The sequence below is a fragment of the Microtus ochrogaster genome, chromosome X, assembly GCF_000317375.1.
Source record: "Microtus ochrogaster isolate Prairie Vole_2 chromosome X, MicOch1.0, whole genome shotgun sequence".
NCBI classification, from domain to species: domain Eukaryota; kingdom Metazoa; phylum Chordata; class Mammalia; order Rodentia; family Cricetidae; genus Microtus; species Microtus ochrogaster.
The window spans coordinates 59,804,844-59,822,370 of NC_022026.1; the positions used below are offsets into that span (position 1 = coordinate 59,804,844).

The following is a 17,527-nucleotide window of genomic DNA, read 5'->3' on the forward strand; positions in this document are numbered from 1 at the left end:
GATGCAGTGGTGATTATGCACAAAAATTTGTCTCTTTTTTTACCAGATTATAAGATTAAAAACTGAAGAACGTTATATATATGCATTTCATTTTTCACTATTAAGGCTTTAAAATGGGGACTAAGATTAATCATTGTCATTTATTGTTTTCTCTGGAAAACTGAAATACATTGGATACTTTAGAATTTTCTTAGACAGTTTATGAGAGTCTAAGAATGACAGCCTAACCCAATTTATGATTAACAATTTTCAAATGGGAGGTATTCCATTAAGTTATTTTGGTAGTTGCTCCTTTAGGAACCTTACTGCCTGTAGTGATGATAAATTATTTTTGTCCCAGCAGTGCTAACTGGAGCAAATGCAGTTTTAAAACTGATGTGTGGAAAAGGAAAGCACTTACTCATTTTTGTAGTGCTGGGGGTGGGACCAAGGGCATTGTATATTCTGGGCTCCTGCTGAATACAATCCCAGATCTTATTGCCCCCACCAAACCAGATTTTAAATCTTCCATTTTATGTTTTAATAAAATAAATAAACTGTATTAGAAGTTAAGGAAGGATGAACAAATAAATTGCCCAGGTGAGTGGTCATAAACCTTTAGCGCTAGTATGGTCTGAATCCAGTACCAAACTGGTTATCTGACTTAATAAGTTTGCTTGTTTGTTTATTCTCCTTTTCAAACTGATAGAAGTCAGTTTACCCCAGTTTTCAATATGCTTTAGACACTTCCAGGAATTTCTTGTTGAGTGCCTCAGCCACCTGTGGGCAACTTGATTATTTATTTTTTCAGAAATTTCTACTTTTCATAAGGGATTAGGTACCAAGTTTTGTTTATCTGTTAGTAGCTGTGGATAACAAAGCTGGATACTTTGATTTTTGTTTTGAGGCAGGGTCTCATGTAGCTCAGGTTAGCCTCATTTTCTCTGTTGCAGAAACTATTCCTAATCTCCGTCTCCAGAGTGCCTGAGCTACCACATCTTGTTTTGATTAGCTTTGTAGCGTCAATTGTAGAAGGAGCAGTATGTTACGTTCCCGCGTGGCTCCCGCACGGCTAGCTTTACACCAGAAATAACAACACACAAATTGTATTCATTTAAACTCTGCTTGGCCCATTAGCTTTAGCCTCTTACTGGCTAACTCTCACATCTTGATTAATTAATTAATTATTAATGTGTGTAGCACCACGAGGTTACCGGGAAGATTTTAATCTGCGTCCATCTCAGAGAGGAGAGCTATGGTGGCTGCCTCACTGCCTTCTTCCTCCCAGCATTCTGTTCTGTCTTCCCCGCCTACATATGTTCTGACCTATCAGGCCAAGCAGTTTTCTTTATTAATTAACCAATGAAACAACAGATAGATAGAAGAACCACCTACATCATAGCTTGTTGTACTAGAATTGCTTTTTGTACGGCAGACTGGAGACCTGTTTTCTTAAAGTCTTCCATGTCATAATTTACCATATGTAAATATTAATGGCAGCCACTTGCCCCTCAAGTTTCAGATATTTCTTGAAGGTGTAGCAGAACATTAGAGAGTCAGAATGTATTCCACTGAGAGCCCCTCTAGAGAAAGAACTTGTTAAACCTGGCTAGAAATTTTCTATTAGAAGTGTTAGTTGTATTAGGGTTTAGTTAAAAAAGAGGTGCTTTATCTTTGCAACTTTCATCATTTCCTCTCTTTGCTCTTCCTGTGTTTAAGGAGAGAACTATTAAGAGTCCCTTTTGTCCGGACTGTTGTCATTCTGGTTGCGGGGCCCTGTTCTTAGGACTTCTTAACTCCAGCTCCAAGGTTATCATCTCAGCAATGTCTGGATCAAAGTTGGTCGTGGTCTCAAAACTTTGTGCTTAGAATCATTACTTCTCTGCATGGTCATTGTTTTTTATCTGACTCCTTATTTTACCACTTCCAGGTTCTCTTTTCAGATTGTGACAGAATGATTTTCTACTTGTCCCTTAGTTCTTAAAGTGACTTCTCGGTTTGGATCACTATGCATGTTTTGGTGGTGGTCAGCTAAGTCTTTTGAAGATTTATTTGTTTTGGTAATTTATTTGCACTCTACATTCCTCCTTAATCTAACATTCATTTCCTTCTTAAAATTTTTTTTGTGTAATAGTTTGATGGATATATTCACTACAGTTTAAATTCTGTGATAGCAGCATCCCCTCTCCCCAGCATATTGCCTCATTTAATAGCTATTCAATCACTGCTTACTTCTATTTGTAGTGTAAAGGATACTGTGGTGAGACCCTGGGACTTGGGCTCAGTTTCAGTTTTTCCTTAGCAAGATATGCAGTCATTTCCTATAGCTAGATCACAGTCTCCTCCTCATCTGTGAAGTAAGGGTATGGCTATGGAGATTTATGAGGTTGCTTTCAACTTTATGAGGCACTATGGGTCTGACTAAGACAGTAGCCAGTCAGTTGGATACCATGATTTTCTTTCACAACCTCAGTTGACTCTACAAGTTCCTGCCTTGGGTTGGGAATGGCTGGCCCATAGCTTTGCTGCGGAAGCTATGCCAGAATCCCGAGTCATCTCCTTTGGGACATCTAAGAGCAGTGGTTTTCAAACTTCTGGAACAGTTGAATTACCTTCAAAGGAAGAAAGAATTATAAATTCCTTGTTATGTATAGAGAAAAGCTATGTTTAATGGCTAGAGAGCTGGAGAGTCTCAGAAAGTAGTTTTTATAATTTGAGAAGGTATAGAAAGAATTCCTTGGCCTTCTTGACCTGCTTTATTCTTAGACCTTGTTCCTCTTGTAGCATCACCTACTCTTGTTCTTGCCTCCAGCCACACAGATACTAGTTCACTTCATAGACCATTTCAAATTCTCTGTAAGGATTTGAATGGCTATCTATGGTCATAATCACAGTAGTATATAGTGTTAGTCCCTGTTACCTTCTTCACCCCCTCCCCACACCATCTGATTGCTATTAAAAGACTGGAGATTTTTCTGTGATAATTAAGATACCAGGTGGAGAGGTGTCTTTTTAAATTCATTTGGGTTTTGTGACTCTTTCTTGCAGTTTCTTCTGATGAAATAGCATTACAATTAGTTTTATCATCTCTGTGACTGATTACCTGACAAACAACTTTAGGGTTCATTTGACTCATTATTTCAGTATTAGCAGAGCAGAGCAGTTTTTGACACAGCATCCAGGAAGCAGAGTGGACAAATAACATGAAGGGGCCAGGGCAAGTTACTGCCTACAGGATACAAGGCGAGTGTTAGATGTCCCCTAACCAAGTCCCACCTTATCCTATCCTACCACCTCCCAATAGTGTTTTGAGATTTGAATTTTGTTAATGTGTTAAGTCAGTGGATCAATCACAGAGGCCTCAAAGAGCTCTCCAGAGCTGTGCTTTGTTTTAAACTCATGAATGTCAATCAGCCAAGTTGATTGATTAAGCAAAATTAACCATTGCAAATAGCACGAATAATTGTAGTTCATGGTTAAAAATCTTTCAAAGGGGATCTCAAGATCTTGATGCTTAAATTTACTAGTGAAAACATTTAAGGAAACAAGAACACCTATTAAAACACACTGAAGACCAATATCTTTCATGAACATAAAAACAGTCTTAGCCAAATATATGCTCATAGCATTTCATTTTTAGTATCTAGAGGTCTGTAATGATGCTCCTGCTTTTTGTTCTTGGGATTAATATGTGGAGGGGTTTTTACTTATTTTTTTAGTGTGTGTATGTGCATGTGAGCATGTGCATGTATGTGTATTTTTAAAATCATTTTTGTCAGGTGTTTTAACTGCTGTGTGTAAAAGAATTGGTTTTTGGTTTCAATACTTTCCTCCCATTTTTCTGCTTTCCATTTCATTGTTCTCAGCTCTTAGTTATTACTATTTGATTATTCCCTTCTTCCCTTCTAGCTTTAACTATATTTTGCTCCTTTCTAGTTTCCTTAAGTAGAAGCTTGGATCATTGCTTAGGGGGTCTTCCTTTGTTTCACATAGAAAGAATTAATGCTATAAATTTCCCTCTATGCACAAGTTTAGCTGTATCACATTTTGACGTGCTATATTTTTATTTTGTTCAATTCAAAATTGTTTTTTTTGCCCATATGTTAGAAGTATGTTTAATTTCCAAGTAATTGGACATTGTCCTTTTGCCTTTCTGTTGTTTTTGTTTAAGTTCATCATGAACAGAAGCCATACTTTGTATTAGTTTAATTATCTTGAATTTATAAGGCTTTTTCAAAGCATAGTCTATCTTGTTAAGGGTTTTGTTTTCCTTTTAAAGAATGCATATTCTGTTTTTGTTGGTTTGAGTGTCTTATAAGTAATAGGTTCAGTTTATTGGTAGTTTCCTATTTCTGTATAACTGAGGGTAGAATATTGATTTGTTCAAATAGAGTTGTGCAATAGAAAACTCAATTGTTAGCCTCATCTAGTTTTCAACTTGATTTTCTTTGGGATTATTATAGATTAATTTAATTCAACTTTTGTGATTATCCTATATAAGGTAATAATAATCTATTTTGAAATCGTGGGTTTATATAGCTTTGAAACATTTTCAGTCAATATATTGTCACCTTTTTTTTTCTCAACTGAACTGCACAGTATCCTTTCTCTCCACCTCTCTCCTGTGCAAAGTGGCAGACCTTCTGACATTTGAGCCTTTATTTTGCTTTGTTTCAGATAGTTTATCTCTTTACTGTTGAGATGAGCTAACGTTTAGATCTGCCAGGTTTTGTTTATTTGGTTGTTAGGTTCTCAAATTTTCAACAGTTCTTCCTTATATCTTTCTACTTTTCTGATTGGCATGTGTTATCTTTTTGTGTTGAATAATACTAATTTCATCTGGGATATTTTGAGTATTATGTTATGAGACTAGATCTTATGTAGGATTGTGTTTTCATCTTAGCCCACAGTTGACAGTTGACAGGATTATTAGTCCCCAGGAGCAATGGCTATTTTACCTTCAGTAAGCTGTGGCCAGTACCATTTGTGTGTCTGCTGTTGATGGCCAACCTGGAGTCTCAGCAATTCACTGCCAATTCTTTCGTAGGTTCTTTCTGATGAGAACTACATGTCCAAGCCTGAGATCTAGGCCTTGGGGTTTATAAACAATTAAGAGGGGGGTTAGTTTCCTAAGCTCCTCCTTCTTGATGATTTTTTTGAGATTCCCTCCAGTTCTACCATCTTTTTTAATTTTAATTTATTTATATTTTTGGCATTTGACCAGAAACTTTGGACTTTAGCTGCTGTCTTCTGGCATGAACTACACAACAGTGTCTACGTTTCTGTAGCCAAATGAGTGGACAAAAAACCATAATGGGATTCAGCCCCACTTTCTTGGAACCATGGCTCTGTTGAACCCAGAGAAAGGTTTTGTTTTAGCCTTGCAGACTTCTCTTGGGGCTGGCTGTCATCTACACCATTGGAATACTTGGGGATAGAAGCCTGAGACAGCAGGGGGAAGGAGAGCAATGGATGCTACAAATATCAGCAATTCTCTTTCATGGCTAGAGCCAGAGAACTTTGGGCAGCTCATCTTTTTTCCCTCTGCCAGCAGCCAGTGTCTGGCAACAGCGTGTTAAGCCTGGACTTCGGCACACACATTTTTGTTGGTATTTCAAGTTCTGATTGTCTTTCCTAGGGCTGCCTGCTACTATTGACTTTGCAGAGTCCTCATGTAACTGCTCCAGGTTTTGTAATTGTAAATCCTGGTTCAGACAGGGGACAGAGCATGCTGACTGCATTTGTGTCTGATTGGGAAATTGACAATGGTGGGAGACTAAACTACTCCTTGTCTTTACATCTTTGCTTGAAAAGCATTTCTACAATCTACATTTTAAAAAAAATGGATAAAGGTGTGGGTACGCTATCCCCAAACATCCCCTCCATCAGCCCATGAAACAAACCTTAAAAACCTCACTGGAATGGAGAAGTTTGTTATTTTTTTTATGTCTCTTACCTGTTCATTTAAGCAAAGAGACCAGGAGTGTAGCTTAGTGGTAGAATTCTTGCAAAAAAAGCAAACATGCCAAAAAGCCCTTTATTTCATCCAGAGCAAACAAACACACACACACACACACACACACACACACACATGGTGGGGAAGGGAGAGACTTTTTCAGAGTGAAAAATTATACAGAGATTTTTTTTCTCTCTCTCCCTCCTTCTGTTCTAATGCCTCACTGAAGATTGAACCACCCTATTTTTTGTTTGTTTTTTTTTTTTTTTTTTTTTGAGACTCGATCCTCCTTGCTCTAGCCTAGGCAGCCTTTGAATTTAGGATCTTTGTACCCAGCCTTTCAAGTAGCTGGGACTGTAGGCATGCACCAATCTAGCCCAGGCAAAGTTAAGAATTTCTGAAATCTTTTCATTCCAGCCTAGAAGAAGGACCATGGAGATGATGCTCGGTAATCCAATCCAGCAGATTCACTCTTTGGCAATGAACAGGTACCTCTTTCACGAGAAGAGCTTGGTTGTACATAAATTATATAGAGAGTCCTGTTTGGGATTTGGAGTTTTAAATATGCTTATAATTTCTTTAGATGTGATTATCGTGACCATAACTAAAATAGTTTAGTGGGTATCTGGGAATAAGCTTCTCTCAAAGTTTCAAGTAAGATGGAAATCCCACCCTTAGCAGTGAACAAGGAAATGGTTTTAGGTGTTCCCAGGGTGGTGAGGGATAGTCAAAGACCTGTTGTTCCTGGGTTGGGGGCAGGAAGCCCTGTTGTGGAAGTGAGAATGGAATCTTTTAGGGAGTGAGGATTTGCATTTCCAGGAGCAGGGCGGGCTGTACAGTGGGATAGTCTGGCTCCAACTTGAGCCCACTCACAGGATGTCAGGAGAAGTGTGTCTAAGGTCATGGCCACGCCACGTGGCAGACCAGCTGGATTCAAAGCAGGAGCCTCTGGCCACACATCCTGAGTTTCCATGGTCTAATGTAGAAGGATTGAAAGAGGGTGGATGCAGGATGCTGGCATGGCCTGTACAGTGCGTGGGCAGTAAGTCTTAAGTGGCAGTGGGTGGAGATCACAGCATTTCATCTCCTTTCCTTTGACACCTTTTAAAGATACAACCTACAGTATCCAGAGTCTTATGCCAGTGTCTGCTTACAGGGCTCTTACAGAGATCTTTGATCTTTTGTGTTCTTAGGAGCAAAAGGGAAATTTTTATTTGGATACCATTTACAAGTGTGGAGATGTAAGTTTAGATTGAGAATTTGTCCTTCACTATTCAGCAGTTTTATTGGGGATGATTTAAAAACCCTTGTGTAATTTTCAAATGTGGATGGCTGTACAGGATACAGTAGATTTTTTTTTAACTTTTCCTTAAAGAAGGGCTGTTCAGAATGTTTAGTGGGTTGTTTCAGAATTTCAGCAGCTTTATGGTGTCATGCAGTTTGACAGACTGAATTTGCACTTAGAGGAATGGAATGTATTTTTAATCATGGGAATTTATTGTGCCTAAGGAACATAGGAGAGAATGTCAGATTTCAACTGTAATTAATATTTCACTGGTGACTTCAACTCTACTTTACATTTAGGAAGCACTAAAAATGGCTCAAGTCAAAGCCGAGTGTAAAATGTGAAGGGTCTTAGAAAAATCAGCTTAGAGTTCTTACACTTCCTTTATGCATTTAGTATCTCAGAAAGATCTCCGGCCTACCTACATTCTTAATTTTGAGAGAAAAATATATTATGAAAAACTATAAATGTTCAGTCTTTTATGGCTCCCCAATAAATTATACAATATGCTGGGAGGAATGAGGGAGACGAGTGAGAATCACCATAGAAACTAGGGTAGGCGTTTCTAAGTACTGGCGGGGGGCATATGAGCTGCTATTATTAGGCATCCTTATTGAAGGTGCTGTATTTTTATGACTGCCTGGGAGTGTTCATTGAAGTGATAAAGACACTTGAAGCATTTATTTACTTCAGGTTCTTTCTAAAACTTAAGAATACCATTCCTCCTATTGAGAAAAATGCTAGAAGGTAGCAGTATGATCTTTAGTTGTATTATTTTGGACGTAATGCCATATTTGGAATTTATGAGTGCGCCTTGGAAATCAGGTGCCTGGAAGACAAATCTCAAGGAATAGAAACTGAAGTTTACTATCATTAAGGATTTAGGAATGAGCTGCCTTTAAAGAAAAGTTTTTTTGTTTATGATGAGCTTTTTCTCAAGCTGTTTTCCAGTCATCTGTTGGGTTTCTTCCACTTTGCCTAGAGCTCTTTGTCATGAGGTGATAATTAGCTGGTGACCAAGTCTGCATTCAGTATAATTTGCATGAGGTATGTAAAGGCCATTATTAAATTGCCTCCAAGCCTTGGATAACACAAAGCTCTAAAGAGATTGTTGCTGAGCATAAAAGCCAGTGGGATGGCAAAGACAGAACTATATCATACTATAAGGACACTGCTTTGTGAACATCACATGCCTTTACTATAGGCCACTTGTTAAAAAGATTTCCTTTAAAATGATTGATTTATCCATTTTTATGTGTGTATGCTCTTGTGAGTTTATGGCACCGTGTGTGTACAATAGATACCAGAAGAGAGTTGTTGGATTTCCTGGAGCTGGAGCTACAGGTGATTTTATATTACCAGATGTTGGATCAAAACTGGGCGTTTGGGAAGAGAAGCAAGTCCTCTTAACCACCAGTCTACCTCTTCAACCCCTCAAAGTTCTGTATGTCAATGTTTATATTTTACCTTGAAATGCATTACAGGGCCATAGCAGTTTAGAGGGCATGTGTTCTCATCTGTCCCCACAATGCTTTCTCTTCTGTAGTGTCCTAAGTGACCAGAGAGCTGTAAAAATAACTAGCCATGACATCTCTTATAATATTATCATTCTTAGACATTTCAGAGGACTTATCACATGTTAAAACCTCAATGAAGAGGGTGGGCAGAGCTTGTAGGAGAGAGAAACTTAGAAAGCAAAAAAAAGTAAGAATTATGAAGAATGGACCGGTATGGGAGATGGTCACATAGACTAATGGTGGTTTATTCTGTATGCCAGAAATAGCTTTCATCAAGTGAGAGTACTCTGGGGATGCTGCACTTAGGAACTCAGGAGCATTTTGATGGAGACTATCAAGTCCAAAATGTTTGCAGAAAGTTCATTGCATTTTTATGCACCATGCAGTTGTTTCTTTCTTTTTTTAAAAAAAAAATATTTATTTATTATGTATACAATGTTCTGTCTATGTGTATGCCTGCAGTCCAGAAGAGGGCACCAGACCTCATTCCAGATGGTTGTCAGCCACCATGTGGTTGCTGGGAATTGAACTCAAGACCTTTGGAAGAGCAGGCAATGCTCTTAACCGCTGAGCCATCTCTCCAGCCCTATGCAGTTGTTTCTTACATGCCACATTTGTCTTATATGAAGTCATCTAGAGATAATTGAAAGTGGACAAGAGAATAAACAAGGGTTTCTTGCAAACCCTGTACTGATCAATGTAGGAATTTTGAGAATCAGAAGTATTTCCCTCTATAGCTTGCTCTAGACACACTATCCTCATTGGTAAGAGGAGGGACTGTCATTTATTTTGCTGAGTATAGACTAGGGTAAGAAGTGGTTAATAAACAGAGGGTTGGCTGTGGTAGTAACTTTAAGGATGTTACAGTGGTAAAGGAGGGATGGGATTTAGCTAGAACTAAAGGCTGCTGATTTTATACAATGAATGTATTTAATTCTAGTCCTTGGAAAAAGACCAGTTGTCTCATTTTTCATTGTAGCATCGACTTTGATTTTCTGGGAAATGATCTGTGCTCTCTTCAAATTACATTTAAGAAGATGCCACCCTGACCTCTGCCCGACAAATAAACAAGTAAAGGATAGGAGGCTACGAAAGAATCACTTCTCATTTAAAAACAATTTTTCATAATATCTTTTAAAACAAAGATGGGGCTGCTGAGAAGCGCCTTTTCTGGTAAACACGTTCATGCTGCACTGTGAGCACTGCTTGCTTGCACCTTCAGTCTGTATGAGCAGCTTTGGCCTTTGGGAAGGATACTGGGCTTGGGATATTCCTGTTTCACAAGAATCTTCCTGTGGAATTGGGTGTCTTGGGTGAGAACTGGGCCAGGATGCTGGCTTAGGAAGAGGAGTAGGATTCCTGAGATGTGTTCTTTATGGAACTCTTCCTGACCCCCTCTGCATGACCCGCTGACACAGCTGCAGCTCCTTCTTCGTTCTCTTCAGGAGGAAAAATGCAGGTAGAGAGACTAAGTCATTCCTGAATGATGGGAAACTGCAAACCTGTAAATCCAGCATATGGGGAGGTTGAGATGGACAATAATGTTCAAGGATAGTTTAGGTTATAGAGATGATCTGTCTTTCAAAGGGGCATGAGAAGAACAAAACAACAAAATCAAAGGAAGTAATAGTACCAGTCCTTGAGTCTCCTATCCCTGCCAGTCATGTTCTTTTACTCTTTCCAAGGCCAACCTTGGCACTGCAGCCAGCTCACCCTTGTGTCTTGGCAGTCATTGCTGCTCATTAGAGTGCTGCTCATCCTAGAACACACTCTTGAATATTATGAAGGCTGGGTGCTGTGGGAGTTTGAGACTAGGCAGGCAGTAGGGAACACAGCTGCTAACAGACACTCTTCTAGCTCCTGGCAGAAGGTTTGCCTTGGTCGATGTTACTGTGCTGGGCTCTCCCCCACCAATCATTTAAAGAAAGGATGAAAAAGCTGACGGCGTTCTTTCTGTTCCTTTGGAGCCCACATGCTTCCTTAGATGATTTATAGTCTTTTGATTTGTCTGTTTGCTGTGGTGTTGGGGATAGAGCCTAGGGCCTCTGTCAATACTGTACCACTGTGCATAATGCGCTCGTTATATGCCCTGTCTGATCGTTTCTCACTTTTGTGCCAGGTCTCTGATCACATCTTGCGTTCTGTAGTATTGGGTCTCATCATGTGTATTTCTCCTGTCTCAGATCCTAGCCATGAGATTGCACATTTTAAGGTTGAAAGGATTTTTTTTTTTGTCAAGAGCAAACCAATATTGATGTGGTCTTTAGAGTGCCTAGTGTATAGGACATACAGATCTACAGTTTCATATGCTGAGACATCCTTTCCCTTTGTTTGGATACATCTGTTCCTTGTCCAATATTTGTATTTTGAAAATGGAAACCAACTCATGGCATCTTATTTTACCGAGTTCCTAACACCTATTTCCTTCCATTTGGGGCTAAAATTATAGAACATGTGGGGACAAGCCTTGCTGAAGTATCACTGGGAGTTCTTAGTTATGTGAGATTAGGAAGGCAGCAAGGGCTGGTGTGTTGATGAGATTTTGGGTAGAGACCACACTCAGACGTTACAGCTTATAGGGCTAAGGATGTAGTTCAGTGGTCAGACACTTGCCTAGAGTACACTATCCTCAGCAACACTATAGAAACTTGTCTCAAAACCCACAAAAGCAAAACAAAGAACCAAATGGAAGAAAAAGAAAGAAAAGATACTATACCTACACAGTAACACAACTTCATTGAATAGCTGTGTGTAATTTCAAGAGGCTCCAAAATCCCACGACAAGGTGCAGAGATGGCAAAATTGAGAGTTGATAGCCTAACTTGGTTCACTTTCTAAACCCACTCCTTGTTCTTGCTAAGCTTGCTTCAGTCTGTCTCTTCTCATAGTGGAGAATCCTCACAGGGCCATTTTCTTCCCTGCAGGGTAGCATGTCTTCTGTGGTCCAGTAGACAGTGTTTTATGCCATTGTCCCTCTGGAGTTCCAGAAGATAACCTCAGAGGTGATGGGGACAAAAAGGGCTTGAGGCAAGCATATAATCTATTTCCAGTTTCTGGCTTCTCCTAAAATATGATTCTGTTTCTAATCTTCTTGATAGCTGTGTTGGCAGCACCTTAGCTTTTCTTGCCCTCAAATTTTATAGTACAGTTGGTATTCTAAGGATATGTAACATTCCTCTGCTCTGTTTTTGTGATTTTCCTGAAAAGTTTTTAGTCTAATTCTGGAAAATTCCAAGGTTACACATCCTATAATCAGTAGTAGGGTTGAGTAGAGCTGGCATTTGGCCTGAGCATTCTGTTCTGAACCCCATTTGACTGTCCTTATCTGGGGTTAACTAATTCAGGTACCCCATCTTTGTATGTGCGTCCTTGATATTAACCTAAGAATTTGGAGGCTGCTTTTCATAGCCAATACCTGGAATATAGCATTCTTAAAGTCAAAAATGTTAATTCCATGTGCAGTACATTCTTTCTGGGCCTCAAGATGCTTGGTTTGGAAGGATTTGATGTCCTCAGCTACCAAAACCTCTGCTCAGACTTTGTTGTATAGCTACAGATGGATCCTAGCTGGTGCTTGCCAACTCTCTGGGAGATACCCCTTAGTGCTATTGGAGTCCTCAAGGTCATTCATGGAGACATGTTCAATCTCTAGTTCATGAGACAGATTTGAATAAGTCATATACTTAGGTGTCTTCAAGTAATGTATGCTGCTTTGGTTGTTGTGTCTCTGAAGTAGTATTCAGTTTCAGTTATCAATGTGCTTTTGCTCAGAGTTTGTCTTTTTTAGTAAAGCTAAGCACCATTCACTAATTGCTCACAGCTCTGCTGACCACTTGCAGTTTAAGGTTTGCTAGATACTTCAGTCTATAGCCACAACCTATTAGATTATTCTGGGTTATATTACCAACAAAGCTTTTTGTTGCATTGCCTTATAAAACGTGCATTGAGGTTGTTGACTCCCTTTGGCCAGTGTAGCAGTAGCAACAATAAGCAGCCATACAGGAGATGAAATTACCTAAGTCTGAAGAGAGGGTCTTAAACAGACTTGTGATATAGAAGGTAATGAGCTTGGAAGGAAACCAAACATGTACCAATATACCTCCATGGGTGCTCTGACTTAACTTCTTGACCTGTCTGTGTTCACTCATCTGTTCTACCACCCACTTCTTCCTGAAGCCTCTGTTCCAAAGTTATCCCTTCGGGAAACCTGGAATGCCTCTCTGTCCTGTGCTCTGTAGGCCTCCCTCCTGCACATCCGCTGTCCTTGAGCAGAGTCCTGCTTTCCAGGATGTCTTTGCAACTACATTTTTTCTTGTCTCTCTTATTCCGTATTTAATGACTGATTATAAACACTTAAAATCTGTGGTGCCTCTGAAACTTTTGATTCCCACAACTTGACAAATGCTCGACAGCCATGTACCCACCCTTGCTCTCACTCCAAATGTTTAGTGGATTAGGGAACAGAAAGTACCTAAACAGAGTGCTCAATGAAGGGCTCTTCTGTTTAGGCTACTTTTACCCCTTGAGTTAATATTTAGAACATCTGCATGGTGCGTGTATGTGTGTGCAGGTACGTGTGCATGAGCCAGAGAATGGCCTTGTCATTTCTCCAGCACCATCCACTCTTTTGATGCAAGGATTCTTACTGGCATGTAGCTGTCTTAAGTAGACTAGGCTAGACCATGCTCATCAGTGAGTCCTAGAGAGCCAGGTGTTCTGGCTTGCCCAGCACTGCGATTACCTATTTGTGCAACAATGCTTGACTTTCTTTACATGGGCTCTGAATGAATGTAGGCCCTGTGCTTGCAAATGAAGTACCTTTGAACTGGACCATCTACTCAGCTACAGAACCTTTTGTTTCCTTTGAGAGAGAAAGAGAGAGAATTAAATACGAATTGGAAATTTCTTTTAGGCTTTACAGTAGGCACAGAACAGGATGTGGCAAAATTGGGCTGGAGAATATTGTTTTTGTTACATAGGAAATTTGAGATTATGAGTTTGGAGAATGCTGATTGAAAAATAAGTCCTAGTAACTTGGAAGAGTCATTGAATTGAATTGAAGGCTGAGAACAGATGTGGTTTATTTTATATAAACCCAGCATTAATAGATAGTTTATCTTGGTTAAGACTTATCACTATTATTCAGGCAGATTTGCTGATAGGTAAACTCGGATATACAAATAAATTGTCATCCACAAAGAACTCATTACTAATTAAAATTTCCAAATTGAGCAGTACAAAGAACCCAAGAAGCTTAAAAGCCTTGGCATATTCGAAGCTGTTTTGAAATAATTTATTAGAGAGTCCATTAATGGTACTAGTACAAAATTACTATCCTATAAATAGAAATGAACTTTGGAAAAGCTAGCAATATGATAAAAACACTGTTCTTTTTTCTTTTTTATTATTATTACAAATTTTCACATCCTCCCCTCCCCCATTCCCCCTCCCCTTCCTTCTCCATGGAAGGCGGAGGACCTTGGACTTCCCACAGGACAGGGAACCCTGACTGCTCTTTGAAGGTGCTGTCCTTTTTGAGCTCTCTAGATCATTCTGTAAGGGACTGGATTTGTAGAAAACACTGTCTTGTTAGGTCTTGTGAGCTCTGTGCTTTAGCAAAAACAAGAGCAAGCAGCTAGGTGATAGAGTTCTTGCCTAGCATGCCTAAAATACCTGGGTTCCAGACTCAACATTGCTAAGAGGGAAAATGCCCTTTTAACTTTAATAACTCCATTTTACCCAAGAGTAGAAAATATTAATGTGTTTGTTTGAAAACTTTTATTTAATCTATCCACTTTTCTGTTAACAAAGAAAGCGTGTATGTATGTGCTGACCTTGAACTCAGGAGTCCTCCTGTCTTTGTGTCCCGGTGCTGAGATTGATTATAGGTATGCCCAAGAGAGCTGATCCCCCTCCCATGTAATAGTCTTGCATACATTTTTAATGCTTGATTTTTATTTGGCTTCAGTCCATCTTTATCTAATTATTCCCAGTAAATTCATTCATTCCTGGGGATTCCTGTATTTCGGTCTAAGGTTTCTGTGGTAACTTTCTTCTTAATACAGAGATGCCCGCTTTCTTCTGGACCTTTGCCCTACAAGTGCACTCATCAGGTCCAGTGGATGCTTTTCAGAGGCTATAATCATTTTCTGAGTGATTGTTCTTATAAATTCTGAATTTGGTCTTGACTACATAGCGTGTAACCTGGTCTCTACCCAGTATCGCCCTTGTGTTTTTCTCACTTCCAAGGGCCAAAGATTATCTTACAGTGGGCTCTGAAATAAAGTTTTTTTCTGAAATATATGTGTAAATGGAATGTTTTTTCAGAGAAGAGGGTTGTCAATGAGTTCAAACTTGTGGAATTTTTGTCAAATTGTATTGATTAACCAATGCTCTTGCATCTTCCGGACAGTTGGTGATAAAACAGTGATTGTAGTTCATTTTTAGTGAGTGTCACATAGTTGATAATTGCTCTGATTCATGATATTATTATATTCTCTTTCCTTCACTCATAGCAAAACAAGCTTAATTTGATTTATATCCTTAGGAAGAAGAAAAATAACCCTAAGATTACTCACATGGCTGTGATTCAGCTTTTGGCTCCTTCCTCTTTCCTTCTCCTCTTCTCCCGCCCTTCTCCTCCTACCCTGCCCACTCTTGTATTCACTCCCACCCACGATGTTGTTGTCATCAAAGAAATGAGTCAGATCGTTCTTAAACGGGTGGGGCAGGAGATAAGTAATAAAAAATTTTCTGAGTGAAGTATGTGGCTTCTGTGTAAAATCATTTCAAGAAGACAGGCAGTTCCTTATATGACACGAAAAGCTTGGAACTGAGTCCAGCCCTCATCAAGACATGATCCCAGTGTCTTACATGAATCTGTGTAGTTTGTGTGCGTGTTTGTAGAGTTGTTCCCATAGCATAGCCATGGAGGCAAGCTCCTCTGAGATAATTCTGATAGTGGAAATTTTATATAAACTATATACGAAGCTAATGAGCTCTCAAAGCAGAGTACTTTGCTAAACAGTGAGTTTTGTTTTGTTTTGGAGACAGAATCTCATTCTGTAGCTCAGGGTACTATTGAACTTTGTGTGCCTCCTGCCTTTGCTTCCCAGGGCAGGGAGTGGTAGGCATGTGTCATCATACCTGGCATTATTTGCCTTCAAATGAACAGTATCACTCAGAAGCTTGAGGCTGTTCTTCCTACCCTTGGAGGGGAAAACAGCTACTGGGGGTGGCTGCTTACCCATGGTGATGTGGTGAGCATTATGGATACAGCGATTTCTATTTCTTTCTTGTATTTTCTTGCTTACGTCCGTTCTCCAGGTGATGAAAAACAGAAAGGAAGTAAATCTCACATTCCTTCAGGCATTGCTCTCCCAGGGCCAGTATTGGATCTCTGACTGTCTGTGCTCATCTTGAACTATAGTTGAGGTTTCTGGAACTGACAAAGTCAGATTATTTGGTAATTTGAGTTGCTGACAGAGAGGCAGCTCTATGCTGTTTCTCCAGATCAACTTTTAGTCCAGAGCTTAACGAGATCTGTGCCTCTGACCCAAGCTGCCATGCAAAGGTGTGAGTCTGAGCCCTCTCCCACTATTCATTTGTAATTCAAACCACCCTCTCTTCCTTATGCTCTTTCTCCCCCATCATGTTAAAGAGAAGTTGGAGCAGGTGCTTGACCTTCAACAGAGCAGGGTAGTTGAGGATCTGCCTACTTGTTCAGTACGCTCACACCTCAGATGCTTGCTGTCCTTGTTAGCATTCTTTATGTCACACGCTGACTGGAAACTGTTAGCTTTTGTTACCTGAGGCCTCGTGCAGTGGTTAAACTGCTACACGTAGCATTTTCTTGCTACACAAGAAGCATTCAGTTTCTTGTACAATTTTCTAATTAAAGATAATCTAACAGAGAATGTATACTGAGGCTTTCCACCCAACTGCCCGAGCTTCATTTAGGGTAAATGTAGTGGGGTTTTGTGTTGTGGTCCTATGAATAAAAAACATAAAGCAAAGGAGAAGACATGAGTACTTTTTCCTGGGTCTGTGCTCTTCTTTATCCTTATTGGGTGCTGTTTGGAGGTAACAGACAGCGCTCTGCTCTGCCCTGAACCGGGCTTTTAATGTCCTGCCAATTCCTTGACTCAGTTATCTTTTCCTGGCTGGTAACAGTGCTAATATCTTGATCCATCTGGGCCAACTAGAATGTGAGTTCTGTTTTTTGTTTGTTTGTTTTGTTTTAATTTTGAGGCAGGGTTTCATGTAGGCTGGCCTTGAACTAACTCCTTATCCTGCTGCCACAGTCCTACAACCTTCCCGCTTCCTACAGTCGCTGAGATGGCAGGCTTTTTGCCACCAGGCTTGGTTGTGATGGGAGCTTTTGAATGACCTTTCTCTGACTGGTTCCATCTGGTTCCTAGCTCCCTTCTGCAGTGACTTTAGGAGATCCCAGAAAATGTGGTGGGAAATGTACAAACAGATACTGAAATGCTCTGCTGAAGTGAAGGCTTGGTCAGGTGTTCATCATCAATATTAAGTAGTTTTATGTGTTTTTTTTTAATGACAGAATAACTCTGCTGGGTGTGTCTCAAACTCTGTTTCCAAGGCTTTTCAGTTCAGGAGCACAGCTAGGGATGAGGGAATCAGGACTGAAACACTAGCCGTTCTCCAGACTTTTAAAAGATGGTCTCTTCAGATACCAGAGTTTTAGTTGTATGATGTTATTAAAGTTCTGTATTTCCATGGGAAGCTATGTAATTATAGACCTGATGCTGTCTGTGTACCATAGGG

At 39.7% G+C, this 17,527-nt stretch overlaps 1 long non-coding RNA gene across 4 annotated transcripts in view; it reads left to right on the plus strand.

Annotated features, from left to right (window-relative positions):
• LOC101986764 overlaps positions 1–17,527 on the plus strand; it is an 85,099-nt gene that overhangs the window by 42,472 nt on the left and 25,100 nt on the right. For all 4 annotated transcript variants that reach the window (XR_003378002.1, XR_003378001.1, XR_003378004.1 and 1 more), the window contains one exon: positions 6,353–6,423. This is a non-coding gene — a long non-coding RNA (uncharacterized LOC101986764). The remainder of the gene's footprint in view (positions 1–6,352; positions 6,424–17,527) is intronic.